Here is a 21,294-nt window from a genome sequence, read left to right on the forward strand (position 1 = left end):
ATAATTCTTCTTACTCTTGAACATGTTGTCATTTTGTGAAATCCCTTGTCATGGGTGAGACAGGGAGTGAGAGGAGTTGCAGGAAGCTAAATTACTTCCAAATTAAAGACTGGCATGCAACTGTATTACAAGGATTTTCACATTAAAAGGAAAACAGGGCACATTCTTCTTCTTCTGTGAAAATCTCCTCCTCCAGCCTCTCCCCAACCTTGCACATCAAAGGCGGCCATGAGACTAACTCTTCCAAAGCTATAACAGATTTTTAGTCAGCACTAGGAAAGAACTGAGTTAACAGCCTGTTGTGCAGAAACCTGGAGTTCTTCTAGATCCCAGATACCCTCTTAAACCAGTCTGGCCTAGAAAGCATGGGAGAAGCAGAAAACCATTCAGACACGTGTTTTGTGGGCACAGGATAAGCAGAAGTGTGGACAAGACCTTTGTCCTGCTTAAGTCTTCCATTCTGAAGCCAAAACTAAAATGCATTCATTAAAAGGTGGGTAGCCGTGTTGGTCTACCCACCTGTAACTGGAACTATGGAAGGCACCACATTGAGCTGCATTCATTAAAAGTATCTGCATTCATTAAAAGTATCTGAAGCCAAAACTAAAATGCATTCATTAAAAGTATTTTCACATACCTTAAATCCAGCATATCCAAGTAGCCCTATATGGCCCTGTAAAAGGAAGTTTTGATTCTAAGCATACTAGCTACTTAATTGCTCATTAAAAAATAGAATAAATGGGCGAGATGGTTTTGTGAACTGCAAAAGGACTTCTGCCTGCAAAATGGTGCTTTCTCCTCTCTTCCCCACGTTCTGTCCCTGCATTCCCAAAATTGGCGGGGGGGGGGGGGTTGGAGAGAACCCCCCAAACAGCACACAGGGTGAGGAGAGGAGGATCATTCCCTCTGTCAAGCTGAAATGCTTGCTCTGACAGAACAATCAGAAAAGTGATGTTGAATTCCTCCCAAAATGTTTTGTTGAATTGTTCTGTATCATCATCAACAATGGCCAATTCAAAGTAAACATGCATAGTACAATTATGGCCGTTGGCCATTCAAAATAAAATTGTTCCAATAAACACATTTTGCTATATTTCATTGGTTTCTGGTTGTCTTTTTATGAGACCTAGAATATTGCACTTAATAACAGTAAAATCCAGCTAAAAACAAAAGGGCACTAAAAGAGCACAACATGGATTTAAAACAGCAGTAAAACCACAGGAGTCATCAAAAGACACCAAGAAGCCATGAAAAGCCTGCACAAATGAAATGTTTTTTACCTGGGACCTAAAAGCCAGCACATTCAGTGCCAGATAAAGAAAAGGAAAGGGTTCAACAAGTGAGGGACTGCTAACTGAGAAGGTTCCTTCTCTAATAGCCACCCACTTTGCCAAAGAAAATGAAGCATGCAGAGGCAGGCTTCCATGTGAATATTCCAGCAGATTGATATGGGAGTAGGTGTCGTTCAGGTACTGTTCTTTACAACCAGCATAGCCAGTGGTCAGGGATGTTTGGAGCTGTAGTGCAGCAAAATCAAGTCTTGAATGCCAGAGAGCATGACACATTTGATCAATCCCACCCATCTCAACAAATTGCTAGAAATGGCAAATATTTAGCTAATAGAAAGCATTTCAAAATTAACATTTTGCCAGTACAGTCAAACCTCAGTTGTCGAACATAATCTGTTCCAGAAGACTGTTTGACTTCCGAAACTTTCGACAACCGAAAACTGAAAGTGGAAGCCTCAATACAATAGGGAAACTCAAAACAGAAGCCGCATAGCACATTTGGCTTCCAAAAATCATTCAAAACCCAGAGCGGTTACTTCTAGGTTTTCAGCACTTGGGGACTGAGGTTTGACTGACCATGTGAGCCATCTGCTCCAAAGAAGCCTTTTCACCCTGAAAGTATGTGCATGCATGGTGGCAACCCCAGGCTTGCTGTCTCCTAAAGGGTGAAACAGACCTAAGACTTAATGACACTCACACCCACACCCCAATGGTACACACTTCATTTCAATTGGGCTGCTGCTGTGGGAGCCATTAGTGGATTCCATGAATGCTTATTAGGGCTGGGGTCAAGAATAAAATGCTTAGCAGATTCTCCTTTTTGTTGTTGTTATCTGTACAGTGTGCTCTCTCTCTCTCTCTCTCTCTCTCTCTCTCTCACACACACACACACACACACATATGCAGGCACCCATGTGATCTTGAGCACTACATGATCACTGTTGAGCACACACACATAGGTCTCCCAGCTGAAGACATCTGTGCTCAGCACATGTACATTGGCTGCAAAGATAGTTTTGTAATGTTGGGGCCAGGGCCAGGAGGAGCAGTCCCACTTCCCATCCTATCCATGCCCATTGCCCTACTTTCACATGAGTAATGTCTGAAGAGACCTAAACTGTTTCAAGAGTAGATCATGAGATGTGGCTTGTGGGTGACTTAAGGTAAAGAAGTTGAAAATAGATATGCATAAGACCCCAAGAAAGGGTTTTGGAGGCAAGAAGGTGTGGAAGAGTAGACCAGGAGTCCCCAAACTAAGGCCCAGGGGCCGGATGCGGCCCGATCACCTTCTAAATGCGGCCCACGGACGGTCTGGAAATCAGCGAGTTTTTACATGAGTAGAATGTGTCCTTTTATTTAAAATGCATGTTGGGTTATTTGTGGGGCATAGGAATTTGTTCACCCCCCAAAAAAAATATAGCCCGGCCCCCCACAAGGTCTAAGGGACAGTGGACCGGCCCCCTGCTGGAAAAGTTTGCTGACCTCTGGACTAGACAAAGGAATAGGGGTGACATGAAAGGGGCTGTTCAAAATGTGCGGGGGGGGGGGAGTAGCACAAAGTGTTCTGCTTACGAACACAACTTTGTGCAGCTCACAGGTTTAGGAACCACAACACCCTTTCCCTATAATCTACTTACAATATCAGAAAGCTCGCTGCATCCTTCTGAGTAAGCTTTATCTGGTTCATCATACATACAGTTCAAGCTGTCATAAGCCTACCTGACAGGTGCAAAACACAGGTGGTCCTCATGCAAAGCAATGAACGTTTACACAATAAATATACATGAGCTAAGCACGCACATCAACACATACATACACATTGCCTGTTAACATTCATTTACTGTCTTCAGCTAAAAAGCTTTCATAATGAAATACTGCCTTCTGTACACTCTGCTCATGAACACTGATCCAGTTCTTCCTCTCCCTTTAGCTTTTCCAGCATCCTCAGAGCAGTGCTTGATTTATGAGAAGAAAGGTGGTGGTGGGAAATGCTTAATGAAATCTATGTATCCCACCACCTGTTTCTTCCCAATTTTAGGGAAACAATTCCCTCACCGCCTTCTAAAAACAGTAGATAAAAGTGGCAACTTCAAAAGGTAAGAGGGCTGGACACACTCTGTCCTCCTCCTATAATTCAGAAACTGCTTAATAGGTAACTAATGGCCCTGCTCTCCAACAATATACCCACAAATGAATTTAGCAAAATAATTTTGAAGCTGCAGGTTGGCTGGTTCACATCCTGTTATGCTGAAATGAGGCAAAGTGGCAGAGCAAGTGATGCATGCTTTGTTTCCCATGGCAGACAGGAGGACAAGTTATAAAACAGGTGCTGCAACAGAAGTTGGGAATCTGCAGTCCTCCAGATGCTGTTGAAGTCCAACTTCTTCCAGCAGCCACAGCAAGTACAGTCAATGTCATAGTTCAGCAACGTCTGAAGGGCCACAGGTTCCACAAGCCTGTGATAGAAGAGGAGTCACCCCAGCTACTATGGCTTCTTTGAATGGCATTAGTCAAGATGCAGTGAATGTGCTGCACAGCCTACATGCACACAGAGGAGCCAGGTACAAATTAGATGCAAGTCAATCCAAGAAGTGGTTATAAGCCAATGGAAACCTGACCCCAACCAGCTGATGACAAGAAGATCAGTGGCTTTTCAAGCTGCTTGGTAATCTTGATGTTCCTGGATACTGCTTTGGGCAGTTTCCCAGAAAGAAGATGCATTTTCAGCAATTATGGTTTACTGTCCTTAATTCTAAGAGTGGAATTCAATGAAGTGTTCAGGCAAACATTCTCCTTGTGCAATGAAACTCCCCCCCCCCCCGGTCTCCCCCTGTGCATCCCTTAAATATGTTATAATATTCCCCCAACCCTGTAGAGCATATTTGGGGGTGATATGGGGTGCATGAGGGGAACAGAGAGAATAAATAATGAGCAAGTATCTCACTACAGTACATGCCTTTGAATCCAAGGAAAGGGAAAGCAGCACTGAATACAATGCAGCACCTCCTGCTGCTGATGGTCCAGTATGGGCTCCAGATATTCCCAGAAAAAGCTGAGAATAGACTGCAAACAATAGATGTTTGGAAAGTCCCCAAAGAAGCACAAAACATTCAGTAAAGGTAAAGGTACCCCTGACCATTAGGTCCAGTCGTGGATGACTGGGGTTGCGGCGCTCATCTCACTCTATAGGCCGAGGGAGCCGGCATACAGCTTCTGGGTCATGTGGCTAGCATGACTAAGCTGTTTCTGGCGAACCAGAGCAGCACACGGAAATGTTGTTTACCTTCCCGCTGGAGCGGTACCTATTTATCTACTTGCACTTTGACGTGCTTTCAAACTGCTAGGTTGGCAGGAGCTGGGACCGAACAACAGGTGCTTGCCCCGTCGCGGGGATTCGAACCGCCGACCTTCTGATCGGCAAGCCCTAGTCTCTGTGGTTTAGACCACAGTGCCACCCGCATCCCAAAACAGTCAGTAGGGGGCCCTAATCAGTCCTCATACTTACTCTATGTAGGCCAGACCTAAATATTTCTCATCAAGGTTTTTAGAGCTGTATTATCACCACTAGAGGGAGCTCCAATTCAGTAAGATAACAATGCTGAGACTGTTCCCCTTTAAGCTACAGATTGCAGCATAAAGGATAGCTAACCAATAGGAAACACCCTTCTGAGAAAGATCACAGCATAAAGCACTTAGGGAAATTAATAATGCAATAGGAATGGGCTCGTCTATGCCACGTTTTACAAAGCATAAATAATAAGTGGGATGGATTCCCAAAGATAGCAAGAGCTGCAGCTGTAAACCTATTAAGAAAATTGATTAAAAGAAAAATCTATCAACTCTATCAAGGTGTGCTAGCCTTCCCAGATGGCTTTTCCCTCACCCCCAAGAGATGATTACATTAACTATTACTTGAACTCAAAAACCCTACTTACCAAAATGCCAGATTCATCAATGGGCCTTTTTCCAAGAGAAGAGCATCCATTTCGGTAAATGCTGGCCTCTTCCTTCCCTGGAATTGCACTAATCTCATGACAATCAATAACTGCACATTATCTCCAGCAGTCACACTAAAAGCCTATTTGTGCCAAGAACCACTGAAAATCTGGCTAATGTTGGTGAACATCTAGATTATGGGACTGCTATCAATCAAGGAGGCATAGAGCATCCAGGGTTTTCTTGTTTTTCTGGGAAATGAATGCTTATTTTGGCATCGCCTTCAGAATCATTAACTTGCCACCAGTGCCATTGTGTGTGTGTGTGTGTGTGTTTTGACATCTTACAGGCAATTATGATGGAACATTCTGAAGGAATACCACCTGGATAAATTCCATCAGGATGAAAGCAACTACAGTCCAAATTCTTAAAATCAACGTTAGTTTAGTAACGGAGATTCAAGCTTGCTTTTGTTAAAAGGGGTGTTCACAAATCATGTACAGTCCATGTACCAGTGTAACCTGTGTATGCAATAGCTGAGCTGAAGGGAAAAAATCAACTAGTGTGCACTCACAAAAAACCCACTTGTACAGTATATTTGTAGAGATTGCATGTCTTTAGTGTGACCTGTGAACATGATCTATAATCCATTCAAGTTATGTCAATATACTTTATCAGAAATACTTTATCAATACATTCAAGTTATATTTGTATAATGTTTTGGTAACTTGGCTGTGTAAGCGGGAACATTTCTTTCCAGGTAGGGTACACATTAAGCACTTTGGACCACTGGTATTCCTCTGAAAGGCCTAGTTTTTCTAAAGGTCACACATACACACACATGGTCTTTATTACTTTTTATTCATGTATCATACTGCAAAGCTACATGTTATGGAAAGCACAGGGTTGCCTACCAAACCAGCACCCCCTGTTGAGTTCTCCAAATCCCCTCTATAAATGTACTACCGGTAACCCTGATTCTGTGTCCATAATCTTATGTGAATCCTTTCTCACTTCATCAGCAGCCTATTATGTAGAGCAAGTATGAAGAAACACACAGTGCAGTGAGGTCACAAGTTAATAGCAGTTAAGTATTACTGCTTTTTATGGGGGGGGGGATTTTGGCACAGGAATGTTAATTTATGCAGCAACCCTGTAATTTTTCATGACATGTATGTCTCTGTACTGTGTAGTATCTGGCCAGGGTTACATTTGCCAAGACCAATGAATATCAGTAAAGGTTTTAACACTCAACAGTTTGACATTCATTGGCTGAATAATGTATTATGTATGTGCTATCTGGAGTTGTTCACTGTGGACCGTATCAGAAACACAGAAAGCAGTTACAGTGGTCCAGTAATAGATGCAGGCACTAACATACATTCCCACACATAGGTAGATCTTCAAAACATACCCACACCTTTAAAGCATACACACCATCCATTTAAAGCCCATTATTTTCCCCAAAGAATCCTAGGAACTGTGGTTTAAGGCTCCTGGAAAATGTAGCTCTGTGGAGGTAAACTACAGTTCCTATGATTCCTTTGGGTGGGTATGTACTTTAAATGGAAGGTGTGTATGCAGTCTAAGTTTTTCCTCATACACCATTCTCTCCAACCCCTCTATCCAATAACAGTACAATGGAGCAAGGGATAAACTCTCACCACTTTCCTTTGAAATCTCACCTGATTTATACAGACCGTACTATTCTGCCATCCCACTAAAAACAAGTGTAGGACCAAATATGTATGGTCTGTGGGATGATGGCAAAAGGCCAGGCAGAAATACAAATCCCCATAATCAGCAAAAGTATTTGGAACCCTAGCCAAAGAAAAACAGAAACCAGGGTTTGAGGGGGAAAGGAGATGGGGAGAGAGACTCCTCCCCCCATTTTGTAGCTGCAATCCAGACCAGCCTATCTCCTGTCATATATGGAGATGAGGCCAAAAAATCCTCATACCTGTGGTAGAATGCAGCCATGCAGTGAATGGGTTGATCCACAGAAGACTCCATTAATGAAGTTGCAAACTAATAGCCCCAGACAGACAGCGGACAAGGTTCTCATAGATGGATTAGTTGTGAATTTTGTATTCATGCACACTAAAAGTCTACTGATAAATAATGGGTGTTTTGCATGAGTAAGATGGATCAGGCTCAGATGGCGCAGATGGAAAACTTTAATTAACAGATGTGTGACCCTGTGGCTCTGTTGTAAGTTATCAGGACATTTATTGGACTGCAGTAAAGGGTACACACGTGTGCACAACATGGGCACCATTTATCATTCCCCCCTCTCCCAGTTCTAGTCTGCTTTCCCTTTTGCTCAAATAAAGCCACTTCAAGCCACAAGTGCAAGGAAAGACTGGTAATTTAAACAATGCTTTGAGCCAGGAAAGGCTGAGCACCAAGTCAAGATTACCATTCATTTGACTAAATTGGCCCCACAGTGAAACCCCAGCTTTACAAAAAGGCCCTGAAACTGGTATAATTTTAAGAGTTGATAACACCCCAACTTCAGATCCTCTACTATAGCACTTGTAATGTCCCCAGCTTGTGCACAAGTTGTGCTGAGTCCTGATGGAAGGGAGTGGATAAACCAAAACACAGCACCAGATTCTTGCTCACTTTTCTGTGTGGGTTTAATGCAGAACACATGTACTTCCTCCAGTGCATGTCTTCAAAGCCCAGACTTTCTCCCTTGCAAAGCAGTGGGGTAGAGGGAATAGTTTTCAGTGGAGAAGCAGTGGGGGGAAAGGAGAGTGCTTAATCCAGGGGTGGGGAACCCCTGGCCATTCAGATGTTGTTAGAATATAGCCCCTATCACTCCTGATTATTGTCCTTGCTAGCTGGGGCCAATGAGATTTGGAATCCAACAAGATCTGAAGGGCAACAGGTTCCTTATCCCTCGGCCATTCCCTTCTGTCTCTCGCTGTCACTCCCAGAAGATCTTCCCCAGCCCGTTAACAGATCCAGGTGATGGGCAGAGAGAAAAATTACTAGTATGGGGAAATTAGGAGGGAGTGGTGGGTGTAGGAAGGTGGAAGGATTCCCTTCCTCATAGGAGCGAATTCCTATGGGCTCTACTCTCCCCATAAGGGGGCCAAGACACCCAAAGTTGATGGGCATGCCCCCCCAATAATTTATTCAAGTTGACAACCCTGCCACTCCCATCTTCTGGTCTCTGCTGGGAACTGTGCCTATACCTACCACCCTTTTTGCAAAGAAAAAGCAGCAGCTGGACTTTGAAGATACACAGCAGAGACAGGACACATAGTCCACCCTAAATGCCTCTCCACACATTGTTTCTTTAGGTGCACATTTAGGTAATTATATCTGTGCACCTAATAATGTAGAGTGTGAATACAGCAAGCTGTGTTGGAACTGACAGTGCTGAGCTAACTGGCAGGTTTACATGCACATAGAGCACTTCTGAGTACACAGAACTCCAGACCAGGACACTCTGGACTTTTTAAGAAGGAATCTACGAAACTTAATTGAAGCCATACCATGCAGCCTTCAAACCTTGGACCAGATTCAACTAAACAGTTGCATTAGCATAAGTCAGTGCCATGAGACCCACTACTGCAATGGGGCTTTCCCCATTCCCCTCAATTTGCTCCGGGCATCAGAAGAAACCTCCAGAACACCACATATGGGAGGAGGAGGAGGAGGAGGAGAAGGGTTATCATTCCATCAGGCAAGCCCTACTTTGAATTCCAGCTCTTGATTTTTTATATATATATGGGTCAATGAGGACCAAGAACCTTAGTCTTCTGTTCTAAACCCAGTGAAATAAAATTCTGAATCATGACACTGACCTGTATTCAGGCCTAATGAATGAGATGTGTTTTGGGCACTGTAGAACTAAATGAAAGCTCCAGTTTTCTTTCACTTCCCCCAATATGCATCAGGACATCTCTCAGAAGCGAGTTGCTGCTCAAGAGGAACGCCAGCTGTTTTTAATTTTGGGAGCTCAGATGCAAACTGGATCCACAGCAAGAAGTCATCAAAGGACAGGTTAAAAAATACTTGGTGCAGACAAAAGCTGGTTTGCAATTATTATGTACTGTATCTCCAGTAGAGGATATCCACATACCTTCTTGACACAATGAAGCACTGTAGAGACCCATCAGAGGAACAAGGACTGGAACTTTCATTGTTTAACACTGAACAGATGCACCTAAAAGGAGATTCAACGCATAGTTAATACTGGTCGGTATTAATGTCATTAATCAACAATTGGACCCAAATTTCAGTTAGTTTGTGGACGTTCCTGGAAGACATGTTTCTTATCCTCACCCCTGCAGTCACATGCAACTTCCAAAAAGAATCCTCTGAGAGGCTAAAAGGAGATGGGGCATGGTGGGCTGGTGGGACTTCCCCCAAATCAAGCTGTGGTTCTAAAAAATAACCCAGGAAGGTAGATTATTTCTTCTTGGAAGTCACATAGAACCCTTCTCCAAACTGGATTACCACAGGGAGCGAGGGAATAGGTATTAAAACTATGTCACTGAGTCGGCATTCAGGGTGTTAGTCCAGCTCTGTAACATCTGCAAGATGAAGTGTACTGAAGTGTGGCAAGCACTTGATTAATGAGGCTATCAAGAGGCCATGGTTGACATTCCGAGATTTCAAGTTACACACAAGCTCTCTCTTGGGACAGAGCAGTAAAAAAGCGGCAGGGGGAATACTCACTTTGGAAATATAAACAAAAACGAGTAATACATTCTTGTTCTCCATCACTATCCTGATCTATGAAGATCCTTGTAAAGCAGGGGGAGTGGTAATTTTTGAAACCTATATAATTACAGTACTGCCTTACAATGGATACTAAAAATGTTCTGTTTCGTTATCATGTCAGGTAATGATACAGAAGTTGCTGGTCTTGTTTGGAACAAGGCTAGACTTGCACAATTACAGCATCACAGAAGCGAAAAACATGAAACTGATTAACTTGTGTGGTAGATTAACTAATAAATCAGAATTAAATGGTGTTTTCTGAAACACTTTTCTGAGTCAGTTGCATAGCTGTTTAGGGTGGAGTCTGCCATAAGTCACAATGAATTAGGGCAACACAGCAGCATCACAGGATTTCTACACTGGGGCCTTGAACCAATATTGATACACCAGCAAAAATTCTTAGCAGCAGTGACAAATGATGTATATTTAGTTTGATATTAATCTGCTTTTTTTTAAAAAGTGTTCACTATTAAGCATAATTTTCAATCAATGTCTGATCTAATTTGACTGGGAAAGTAGCTGTAGTCCAAAACTCCACAACAATCCAATGCAATGCATGTTGGAGTGAGTAGAGGCTAAATACCTCATACAATTAGGGGATTCGATACAATAGTCAACATTATGGAGAAGATACCCATTGTCATCCCCTTTGCATGTAGCAGTGTGACATTCTGTTCAATATGGCGCTGTGGTCTAAACCACTGAGCCTAGGGCTTGCTGATCGGAAGGTCGGCGGTTCGAATCCCCACAACGGAGTGAGCTCCCGTTGCTGTGTCCCAGCTCCTGCCAACCTAGCAGTTTGAAAGCACACCAGTGCATGTAGATAAATAAGTACTGCTGAGGCAGGAAAGTAAACAGCGTTTACGTGTGCTCTGGTATCTGTCATGGTGTTCTGTTGTGCCAGAAGGGGTTTAGTCATGCTTGCCACATGACCCGGAAAGCTGTCTGTGGACAAACACTGGCTCCCTCGGCCTGAAAGTGAGATGAGCACTGCAACCCCATAGTCACCTTTGACGGGACTTAACCATCCAGGGGTCCTTTACCTTTTTACCTTTATTCCAGTCAGCAAGTCATGCCCATTTCCAGGATACTCTATTCCATTTCCCCTTCTCCCCCTTAATAGTCCATTCTCCTCCTCAATCAGGGATTTGATATTTCATGATCTTACTTGACTGGGGGTTTTGCCACCATAGGTTCTGGTTTTCCTTTTTTAAAAATGTACTTCAACATTGCAGGGGGTTGAACTAAATGAACTAAATGCTGCTTAATCTAAGATGACCCTCTAAAATAAAACATTGTATTACTGGTACTTAGAGCAGCACCTTATTTCCTGATACCTTTTTTAGTAAATACTTGTACAATGCTGTGATATGTGTGTGTTTCTTTTATATTTCATTGTGCAATTAAACTAATCAGTTGCTTAAAACCAAGATGTCTAATCAGTCCAGTGTTATCAGCCAGCACTCTGCAGGCTAGTGTATATATAAATATGCTGACTTAGTTGGTTTTTGACTTGCTCTATTAAAAAAAAGTCAGTAGGCATTTCTAAGTGAAATACGCTTCAGTAGGTCATTCCACCTCCTGCTGTTGCTGTCTTTGAAATTAATTAAGGATTAATCCTAGATCAATAGTTAACCTCACTGCAAAATTTTATAAGAAACATTGATTCTTTACACACATGTCAATAGAGCAATTTCTTAAAGAGACGTATTGCAGAGATTATAAATTTAAAAATATATCAGCAGTGAAAACACAAAATGCATAATGATTTAGATCAGTGCTCCATTTGGTTTTGTACTGAAGTATAATGTTTCAAGCAGCAATACTTTTGAAGGTAAAGGTAAAGGTAAAGGGACCCCTGACCATCAGGTCCAGTCGTGTCCGACTCTGGGGTTGCGGCGCTCATCTCGCTCTATAGGCCGAGGGAGCCGGCGTTTGTCCGCAGACAGCTTCCGGGTCATGTGGCCAGCATGACAAAGCCGCTTCTGGTGAACCAGAGCAGCGCACGGAAACGCCGTTTACCTTCCCGCCGGAGCGGTCCCTATTTATCTACTTGCACTTTGACGTGCTTTCGAACTGCTAGGTGGGCAGGAGCTGGGACCGAGCAACGGGAGCTCACCCCGTGGCAGGGATTCGAACCGCCGACCTTCTGATCAGCTAGCCCTAGACTCTGTGGTTTAACCCACAGCGCCACCTGGGTATTTGAAGGTAGCAAACATTTAAAACCACAAAAAATAGGGGGGGGGGGACCCATACCCAGCAGTAGCAAAAGCGAAAGCAGAGCTGGCCCAGTAGAAAAATCAGAAACATTCATGTGGGCTCTTAGGCCATGTCTGCAGGGTGCTGGGCAGAAATTAGAGCCACAGATGGCCTGAGGTATTTCACTGTCAGGCTCATTCACAAAACTCCTTTTTTGCTCTATGTGTGCTACAATTCAACCCCAGTTGGGAGAAATGCTTCCCAAATAAAGTGTCTGGGAAAGTCCTTGCTGAGAACTATGCATTGCCAATATCCGTTCCCCACAAGCTCTTCCTTCCATAAAAAAAATGTGCTATCTTTGTTACAAGGATGTGCAAACAGGTATTTTAAAGAGCTTCTGATACAACCGCTTGCTTTAATGACAACAAAAAATAAATTTAGTTTCTCTCTCTCTCTCTCTCTCTCTCTCTCTCTCTCTCTCTCTGGCATTGCTGTTTTTTTTTACCTCAGGCAAAGCCGAACAATTTTAGTGTGTCCAAGGGAGTCGAACTCTGCATTCTTTGGTAGTTCTAGGGATGCAAAATCCATCTGTTTGCCTAGGCATATAGGTAAAACACAGCTATGGTGCAAGGCTGGACTTGGCCATGTTTCTCTGGCAATAGGTCCAAAAGCCTGAAGTCTGAGCTAACTGTCACAGGTAGACGTAGGTGTACAATCTTATTTAAATGATAATGCGCCCCTGAAAATGCACCCCTGAAAAAGCCTGGTTGAACAATTGTTCAGAACCCCTGACCTACCTAGCAGCAAGTCAATATGTCAAGTCCAACGTCTGGTGGTCAAGCAGCACAAGCAAAGTCCAAAGGCCAGGAAACAAAGTCCAGGGTCAATTCAAGTAATCAAGTCTGAAGTCCAGCAGTCAGAACCCAGCCCAAAATCAAACAAAAAGAACAGTCCTGTAAAGGTTCTAGCACATTCTCATCAAGCCAAGGTCCATCAACATGGGCAGTTGAGCTCTGCTTCCCTTTTGTACTTTGCCTGCTGATGGCAGCACCTGGGCTTGATGAAGCATGTGACCCTCATCTGTTTCAAGACTAATCCAGCTGAGTAATCACACCCCTCCTCCCAAAGCTAGCAAGCCCCACCTGGCTAGCTTGGGAGATGGGCTGTGGGCCTTTGTCTGCCTCAGCCGCCTGGAGTATCACTCCCGCTGCTCCCTATGCCTCAGAGCCCACCATGTTGGTAAAGACAGGGGTCCCTCTGGTGATGGGTCCTATTGCTCTGGTTCCTGTGCATTGACCTCCATCCCCTCGCCATCCTCCATCACCCTGTGAGTACTTCCTGCTCCATCCTAACATTGTGCAAGTCTAGTAAATGAAACAATAATGTGTAAATTAATATGAAGGATCCAAATTAATTGGTCTTATGCTAGTTAACTTGGAACTAAAGTGTGCTAGGGATGGAGAATAAATTCAATTCGGTTCATATTTAAAGGTGAAGCAACTTCATTTGTCCTTCCTGAAACCATATGCAAAATGAAACTTGGGAATTCTTCAAAATGTGCACTTCTCTGAATTATGCAATGCAGTCCTCCAGCAAAGTAATGTGTACAAAAATGCATATACAGCATTAATGAAAATAACATACAAGCATGCATTATGTAAGGCATAATTGCATATCAAAATGAAGATATTAGGAGAAATTTGAATGAATTTGCAGATTAATTTTTATGAGGACACAACTGATTAGGAAATGTGGACAACTGAACTTCAGATTGGAAAAAGTGAGAAATGGAGAGAAACCAAAATTATCTGGTCAACCCACCTCTAGAAACAACATTGAAACTGATGAGGCTATTGTAGAGCAGGCATAGGCAAACTCAGCCCTCCAGATGTTTTGGGACTGCAACTCCCATCATCCCTGACCACTGGTCCTGTGAGCTAGGGGTGATGGGAGTTGTAGTCCCAAAACATCTGGAGGGCCGAGTTTGCCTATGCCTGTTGTAGAGTAAGTGGTTTGACACTAGCAGCCAATGTTGAGCCCAAACTTGTGTGAAAATTTCAGTTTCATCCACAAAGTAAACTCTTGTTACAGCAAAGGGCTGTGAGTGAAAGAGTTTTAGAACTGATAAGCACTCACTAGGTCCAAGATAAAGATCCTATGGTAGGAGGGAAGGCATTCCAGGCATAGTGCAACTTTTGTGCAGTTCCTCAGAGATAGCATTCTATGCTGTGTGAGATAAAATGTGCTCGTTTTCACTGTTGTGTGTGTGTGTGTGTGTGTGTGTGTGTGTGTGTGTGTGTGTGTAATAGCCACTGATAACTTGTGGAGAGTAACTGATGATGTGCTGCCTTCTGGGCAACTTTTAAAGACACCCCCAAGGTTTGTTTCTAAGCTTAAACTCTTAGACTCCCCTTTGGATTTAGGGTTTGCAGCTTTAATCACAAGTACTTTTCAGCGGGAGGTGCTGTGGGTTAAACCACAGAGACTAGGGCTTGCCAATTGGAAGGTTGGCGGTTTGATCCCCACGACGGGGTGAGCTCCCGTTGCTCTGTCCCAGCTCCTGCCCACCTAGCAGTTCGAAAGCATGTCAAAGTGCAAGTAGATAAATAGGTAAACTGGCGGGAAGGTAAACGGCGTTTCCATGTGCTGCTCTGGTTCGCCAGAAGCAGCTTAGTCATGCTGGCCACATGACCCAGAATCTGTCTTCAGACAAACACCGGCTCCCTCGGCCAGTAAAGCGAGATGAGCGCCGCAACCCCAGAGTCATTCGTGACTGGACTTAACAGTCGGGGTCCCTTTACCTTTACCTTTACTTTTCAGGAAGAAAACATCTGATCTTAAAACCTGAAAAGATGAAGGCATCTCCCTTTCATCCATTGTTCAAAAGTTGAAAAGCCCCAGTAGTACACCACATGTAAGAGTAGCTGCTGCCAGACATCCCTGGGAGCAATGTGATAAGCCAACTCTCTTTTATTCCATACAACCCTGTTCAAAACAGTCCCATTCCACAACACATGTCACTTTCTACCATTACTGCTGTATCAATCCCCTTTGTTTCATCAATCACCACCAGCCACTTTGACCCATAATCAATAAAAGGAGGCCTCTGTATTTCCAATGACACACTGCCTTTCTTTTGCCCTTCATTATGAGTGGATATCTTTGTCTAGAAAACATAATGTCTTCTGAACACCTCTGACCAAACATAACTTGATACGATCTTAGTCTTATTATTAAGAGTTTTCTGCAGCTGAATCAGAGAAGAATGAAATGGAGATAATAAAGAACAATTGCCAGTTTGCGGATGAACTCCATATGAAGAAGCCTGCTGGTTTATGCAACTTGGTTTCTGACTGCCTGACATCAGGCATGCTGTTAGAAAAAGTATATCTCTGTAATATCGGTCACTGCAAGTAGGACAGGGTTCTTCTTACTTGATTTCAGAAACTAGCAATACTGGAAAACATGTCAAAATCTTGACCTATGGTTTGTTGTTGTTGTTGTTGTTGTTCAGTCGTTCAGTTGTGTCCAACTCTTCGTGACCCCATGGACCAGAGCACGGCAGGAAGGCCTATCCTTCACTGCCTCCCGCAGTTTGGCCAAACTCATGTTAGTACCGGTAGCTTCGTGAACACTGTCCAACCATCTCATCCTCTGTCGTCCCCTTCTCCTTGTGCCCTCCATCTTTCCCAACATCAGGGTCTTTTCTAGGGAGTCTTCTCTTCTCATGAGGTGGCCAAAGTACTGGAGCCTCAACTTCAGGATCTGTCCTTCTAGTGAGCACTCAGGGCTGATTTCTTTAAGAATGGATAGGTTTGATCTTCTTGCAGTCCCATGGGACTCTCAAGAGTCTCCTCCAGCACCATAATTCAAAAGCATCAATTCTTCGGCGATCACCCTTCTTGATGGTCCAGCTCTCACTTCCGTACATTACTACTGGGAAAACCATAACTTTAACTATACAGACTTTTGTCGGCAAGGTGATGTCTTTGCTTTTTAAGATGCTGTCTAGGTTTGTCATTGCTTTTCTCCCAAGAAGCAGGCGTCTTCTAATTTCGTGACTGCTGTCACCATCTGCAGTGATCATGGAACCCAAGAAAGTGAAATCTCTCACTGCCTCCATTTCTTCCCCTTCTATTTGCCAGGAGGTGATGGGACCTATGGTTATTCACATTTAAAGAGTTGGAAAAACTATGGTAAACAGAGCAATGGCTTGATCCAGGGATATGTACACTTGAAAGCAATCTAAATACAACCAGTATTGCCTGCAGTCATTTGACGGCAATGCACATTTGAAGATAATTATTTATGCCTGAGAGCTGAGATTTGCAGGCTGGAGTGGCATCCTCTTTGCCTGCATGAATCAGAACTCAGCATAGTTTACACATATACTCACACTCAAGAAGAAACAATTTGTTTTTTTACACATACACAAAGGCATGTTTCTGACAACATGGGAGAGGACAGAGCTAAGCTTATGAAACAACTTTTCCGTGTGTGCACATTGTTAAAGAAAGTTGCCTGGACACCACAGGGGTATTTTTTTTTTAAGCCAGGTGATATTTTTTTCCAGGATGCTTTTTAATAGTAGCCCATTAGAGGGCATCAAAGTATTACATATTTGCAGAAGGAATATATTGGGATAATGGGCAATGGATTCATTAATAGGGATGTTATTGAACCCAAACCCATCTCATTAATTTATATTGGAATGTTAAGTGTGTGCTTAAATCTGTCCCATTGAAATTAATGGCATTGCAACATGTTTAAATGTAGCTGGCTTTCCCTTGAGTCTCAAACTCCTTTGGAGATGTCACAGAAGGAGAGTAGGAGGAACTCTAAGAATTTGTATTGGAGGGACCCAGTGGGCTGCAGGTTGATGATTCCAGGTCTCAAGAGGTGTCTGATCCCCCAGGAGGGAACCATTTTTCTGGCAGGGGGTAAGGGTGGAGAGTTAGACCCCAGGGAAGGCTCAAGTGGGCTAGCAGAACCCTGCCTCCATCTCCATGGAGATGCCAAGCACCGGAGCAATCAAATGTAGCATAGCCCACCCACTCAAAGGGATGCCTTTTTTTGCCCAGTCTCAGGACTTCAGCTGCTTACTGTACTAAAGCTGTGCCCACCCTGCTCTTCAAAAGGAAACTGCAGGGTGGTGCTTGTTGGCTCAACGTCTGAGCTCGCACCTACCCATGCACTTAGTCTGTCATAAACCTGCTTACCCTTGTAACTTGCAGCTTGCCTTATCCACACATTAAAGCCTTTGGCAGAAATGGGGTTGTGGGTTCAAGTTCTCCATCAGACAGGGAGGGCCAGGACACAAAGATGGTCAGATTGGAACAATTTATTCTGGTTTGTGGTGTTCCTAAACTGGTTGTAATGATAAAAGTAGAGATTTCCCCTCATAAACTGCAATGGTTCCTGTGCAAATAGTTCTGCAGTGAGACTTGTGGCATTCTTTATAAATGACATCAATATTTCATTTGTGGCAGGGTGTAGGAGCATCAAATTGCTAATCTTAAAAATGCTCTCTTGAGGAAATCTTGCTGCTCACTCAGCAGGGGTTTATATCCATTGCTGAGCAATCTTGCCAGCACACCATGACTTTGATTCCTTATTCCTCAAATACGGAGAAGAAAAGACTTGATCCCTGAGTGTTTGCCCCATGCTTCCTGGCAGCTTGAGGCCTAAAAGAAGAGAACAGTGTCAGCTTCCCTCCTGAGGCAAATTGCAGCAAGGAGGGTAGTTTCCACTGTCTGGGACCAGAGCAGAGTGGAAAGGATCAAACTCCTCTCTGTGGCCCTGATCCTTCCCCCCAGCTGTTGAAAGAAAACACAACTGCTGAACTACATGTTCAATATAAATGTGTGGTTTTGACACTCATCCTTGGCTAACACCCCTCCCCTCAGGATACATTTTATTTGTGTTGTTTCAGCCTGGGCTCTAGAGGAGGATGTGTTTGGGATGTGTGCATGCGCATTCATGCACATGGGCTCCCAGAGAACACATTTCCTCAGAGGTCATTATCCTCATCTATCAATGTCTCCCCCCCCATGCCTTTTTAAAAAATACAAAAAAAAAAAACCAGACTCCTTGTCAAACATGTTTTTTTCCTACTGTCCAGGAAACAGGATTTCCAGCAGATTTCTGTGGGGACAGTAAAGCATAATGTAGTAGGCAATTATACAAAAGTAATGGCATAAAGTAGTCAGGAAAGGTGGAAAATCGTTAGGCCCTGCTCCAGCTGGGCTGATCCCGCCCCTCCCCCCCCCAGGGCCAACTGTCATTAACTGCCCTGAGGGAAGGAACAGTGTGGCTGTTTTTCGAGCTCCCAATCCTTGGTGCATCTCTTGTGTTTTATAAACGTCATTAGCTGCCTTGAGGACTTCAGCTAGTTGTATACAGATTCATTCAATCAACACACATGATTAATCAAGCAATTTCTTGGAATCGGGTAGCAATCCTGCTTCTCTCCCTTTCTTTCTTGCCCCATTTCACCTGTTTTCCAAGGCATTGCAAAGCTTTGGTTTTCAAATAACGGAGTGTTCAACAATATGCAAATTAGCCCATGGCATGCAAAGCAGCAGGCCTTGAATCATTTCAACCAAGAGGGGAAACACCGGGGTTTTCTTGCCAGGCAGCACATCACAGAACACAGAAGACAGGTAGAGGCACAAAATATAAAGATTCAAACTTGCAACTTCAAAAATATTCTCAAAATTGCAAGTTCTCTCCCTGTTCCCCTTATTTGGCCACAGCTAGTTGTAAAGCAGAGTAAAAAAAATCTAAATAAATGGAATAGCATAAATAAAGGAAGTTTGCATTATTGCCCCCTGCCCTGCCTGTTCATTCTGTGCACTGAAACTGTTTCGCATCACCAAATTCACCCTTGGCAACGCAGTGGGGAGACAGGTGCTTGGTTCCCACCAATTTTTGGAAATGAAGCCCCCACTTTGCCACTGAAAGAAGCAGAGGAGCTCCGTACAAGTGAAAAATGTTTCTGGGGAAGCAAAAGAACAGCAACCCACCTCAAAAAATAATGTGAAAACACCAAAGCACTTTTTTTGGTTTTGTGCTAGAAATATAATAATATAACAAAACATGCTAGAGGCTTCCTTCCAACTCTACAATTCTATGTACCTAAACAGTGAGAACTATATGAATTGGTTCTCTCACATAGTAGGTGTGTTGCATTGGACGAAATACCCTTCTTCTGAGCTATGCCAATAAAACTCAGAGACTAGAGGAGCTAGGAGTCCATTTTGTTTTCTTTATTGCAAAGCAATAAGGGTTACAGTCGAATCATTTCGCAAATCTGCAGCCCTGCCCAAAGGTCTGGGCAGGGGTATTTATAACATTTCAGACAAAGGATTTCAATTTAACCAATCATATTTCATTACCTCATTTCAGTTTAGTACGCATGTACATTACCTAATCTAATACACATGCACAATAAGCATTGTTAACTAAACCTTGATTCTCAAAGATTGTTACATTCTGTTAGTGTGCCGATGCCTGGAAACCAGTGTTATATGTAGCCATTTTCATGTACCCACTTAGGTTCTGGCTTATGAATGCATCTTTATGATTGAATATTAGCTATCTCGCTGTGGGATGGCATCTTGCCAAAATCATCTGTTCCTGAAAGCAGCAGTTTACCATGATTCTCTATAAAAGCATATTAAATGATTTATTGGGGTTCACATTATCATGTTCATTGTGGCCCCTTTGGACCACTGCTACAGATGAGATTCATTTGGGAGCTAAATGCCCCCCCCAAAAAAAACAAAAAATAAAATACCTGCAATAGGTGTCAAGGGAAAATGTATCTATCCTTTATTTTGCCCTGATATACTGCTTTCCTATGGCCATGTTTTCAGATCATGCTAAGCCATGGTTTAGCCCGATGTACAAAAGCAGGAATATGCCTCTCCCCTCCTCCTCAGCTCTCCTCCTGCATGGTCATGAGGAAGATTTTGAAAGGATTTGGTTTTCCTTTTCCTTAATGTCAGCTTGCCATGTCATGGGCACCAGGCTTTGTGCTTAAGTGCTAACTGTGGTCTGTTTAAGCAAGTTGGATTCATAACCCATGGTTTGAAGTGGCTTTAAAAGCACAGGATGTAAAAATTTGGCAAATTATGGCAGAGGTCCCTGTCAGCTATGCTGCCTGAGAGCATTTTAAGTGGAGATGCCATGAGTTGCACCAAATAAATTTGCCATATTCTACCAGGCTTCAGCTATTTCATCTTAAAAAGGTATAGGTCACAGCCTTCATAGTTAACAACTGTAGGTTTACTGGTGCACGCTAGAAACAGCCGACATACAGGAGAATGTTGCCTGGACAAAACCCAGCGTTCTAACGGAGAAGACCTCAATTGCCAAATATTTGTACGCCAGCTGCTATTTTAGTCTACGACCAAGTCAACAAAACCTCCAAATAGAACCCCAGAAATTGCAGGCAGGTCAAACTGCCTACAAATCTTCATCTCAAAAGCAGCTCCAGGCAGTAGGTTTTAAATCTAATTCTTTTCAGCATTATTCTGTTCTGAGAGGAGCAGGGATGGGGTGGGGAGAGAGACATTTCCCCTTGCCTTCTCACAACCATCAATAAAAAGGCTCTAGATGAATAATCTTAGAGTAAATACCAACCAGCTTCTATATTCAGAGGGTAAGGAGCCTCTCTGCTGTGTTACTCGAACAACCCATAGCCTTTAGCTAAGAGTTTTTGCAAGACAGTTTTGCTGTGGGATATATTTTCTTATTAAGCAGTGGAAGTCTCTTATGCACAGCTGCTCATCAGTTCCCAGCATATTATTTTCAAAATACACTCTCAAAATATGAACAGCTCTATGGCCAGCAACTTTTCAATTAGCAATTATCTAGGGCTTGATATAGCATCAAACCCAGTTATCAGAGTCCTTTGCCAAAGCCTACAAACTCTTTTTTTCCTTCCCTCTTCTGGCACAGCTATGCCTCAGGCTCTCACAAGATTCATCTCGCATTTCCTCATATAAAGGCTGCATTTAATTTCAGCCAGGGGTCTTATCTATCTAAGGAACACTTTACCTGAGAGGAAATCCCATTGATCTCAATAAGATTTGGTTCCAGGTTGGCATACATAGGACTGGACAGT

The 21,294-nt window shown here is 43.2% G+C and overlaps 1 protein-coding gene across 3 annotated transcripts in view; it reads right to left on the reverse strand.

The window, feature by feature from the left end:
- Positions 1–15,116, reverse strand: part of COL21A1 (collagen type XXI alpha 1 chain) — a 121,370-nt gene extending 106,254 nt beyond the window's left edge. The window contains exons 1-2 of one of the 3 annotated variants that reach the window (XM_033143173.1): positions 15,009–15,114; positions 9,322–9,405 (exon numbers count right to left, since the gene is read on the reverse strand). The gene's annotated coding sequence lies outside the window, so the exon portion shown is untranslated. Of the gene's footprint in view, positions 1–9,321; positions 9,406–9,524; positions 9,543–15,008 lie in introns of those variants that run through there. The other 2 variants (XM_033143174.1, XM_033143176.1) reach the window with 2 other exon arrangements.
- Between the last annotated feature and the right edge of the window lie 6,178 nt (positions 15,117–21,294).

This window comes from Lacerta agilis, chromosome 3, assembly GCF_009819535.1.
Source record: "Lacerta agilis isolate rLacAgi1 chromosome 3, rLacAgi1.pri, whole genome shotgun sequence".
In the NCBI taxonomy this organism is placed as follows: Eukaryota; Metazoa; Chordata; class Lepidosauria; order Squamata; family Lacertidae; genus Lacerta; species Lacerta agilis.